Below are 1,754 nucleotides of genomic sequence, written 5' to 3'. Positions count from 1 at the left end.
TTCTGTGATCCCACCATCTTCCAGATCAAATACACCTTTCAGCCTGTAAAGCTGCCACCCGCTTGCCTTCTTTTGGTGACCTGAAGAAACTGCAGTGGCTCCCTGTTGCTTATCCGATGTAATTTGAACTTTTTGGGCTATTTTCCAGGACCCTCCTACATATTTCGAGCTCTTCTTATTACCCAACAGTGTCCCTTCCCATCTCCAGCACATGAGCGTTTGTAACGAACCTCTCTACATCTGAACAAGAGTGAAGGCATTTTTAAGGGAATCATTTCCATGTTTATAGTTGATTTATTCAACAAACATTTACTGAATAGCTGCTATGTTCCAGGCACTGTGACAGGTGCTAAGAAAGTTCTGATAGTAACTAGGACAGATATGCCTCCTGCCCTGGGGGACAGACACTAATGACAAAAACAGAATGTGGTGAGTGGTCAGCTGGGACAACAGTCATTGGGTCCCTGGGAATTCTGATGAGCTGCATTGTCACTGTGGCCTCCTTGATCTCTTTCACTTCCTGCCTGGGTTCTTCACAGAGCAGAGTGTGCCTTGCTGGGGAGAAATGGAGAATGTTCCAACAGGATGTCCACATGGTAAGACCCAAAATGCACCAGCCCCTAATCTGTTCTCCCCCCGTGGCTGAGGTCTCACCCTTCCCTAATCTGGTGTCCTCTGGAAGTGATTCAGGAAACACAGAATTAAGAGTCTAAGAATTCCACGTAAAAACAAATCCTTTGGACAATGAAATTGGGAAGGGCTGCCAAAGGCACTTCACAATTTCAGCATGTCAGGGAATATCAGTTCCTGCCACCTCTCCAGAAAGTAGCCACCTTGTTTTGAGTGAAATCCATTCTCTTCTGTTCCAACTAAATTGCCCATGACAGGTGGTGCTCCTGTGTTCTGAAACTTGGCCATGAATCAAGGTTCCAACCCCTCATGCAGTTGTTTCATGTTGAGTCTGTGTTTAACCACTATAATTGGCAGAAAAGTCTTCCAACTGTCTAACCAAGATGAGATGCTGCAAATTCCACCCTCTTTCTTATCTGCTGCCCTCTGCAGAATAGAGAAAACGAGGGAAAGTTATAAAATATTCTCTACTCCAAATGCTCCATAAAAACTCCTATAAGACTGATATAAGTGAAAAGCCTTTGGATCTGATGACCTTCATTCTCCCTAAGTGTCAACATCCCATATGGACAATTTTTTAGAGGATGTGATAGTTGGAGAAGAAAAGAGGACAGAGGGCTAGAACACACTAGAATGCGAGTCTCTTGGGTGCTCTCCTAGGGCCTTCTCCTGATGCCTCTGTCACCAGGGCACATTAGCCTGGGGGTAACATTCCTGGTTGTGGAACTGGGATGGACCCCAAAAATGCTGGGAGAGCGGGGGGCTGTTCATATGAAACACAGACAGTGGTAAAGTGTTCCTTTTTTAGGTGTACCTGGTCAAAGTGAAAGTGACTTGAGCTCTAAAGTGAGAAAGTCATTAGAGGAACAAAATTTTCAAAAGCTGCTAAGTTTGTGGGCATTTCTTAAATCAAAGGGCAAATCACTACATTGGAAGGAGACTGTCCATCCATCTGTCCGTCTGTCCTTCCTTCCTTCCTTCCCTCTCTCTCGCTCCCTTCCTTCCTTCTTTCTTTCTTGCTTTCCTCTAGAGTCTAAAGCAGGAGTCTCTGCAGAAGGAAGCTTTTGTTCTTGCTGTAGTAGGCAGCCTGGAACACCCTTCCCCTTTTTTCCTCCAGCCTCAAT

This window comes from Galeopterus variegatus, unplaced genomic scaffold, assembly GCF_000696425.1.
Source record: "Galeopterus variegatus unplaced genomic scaffold, G_variegatus-3.0.2 Scaffold1672, whole genome shotgun sequence".
In the NCBI taxonomy this organism is placed as follows: domain Eukaryota; kingdom Metazoa; phylum Chordata; class Mammalia; order Dermoptera; family Cynocephalidae; genus Galeopterus; species Galeopterus variegatus.
The sequence above is the reverse complement of the archived record's forward strand: the minus strand, read 5'-3'. Positions refer to the sequence as shown.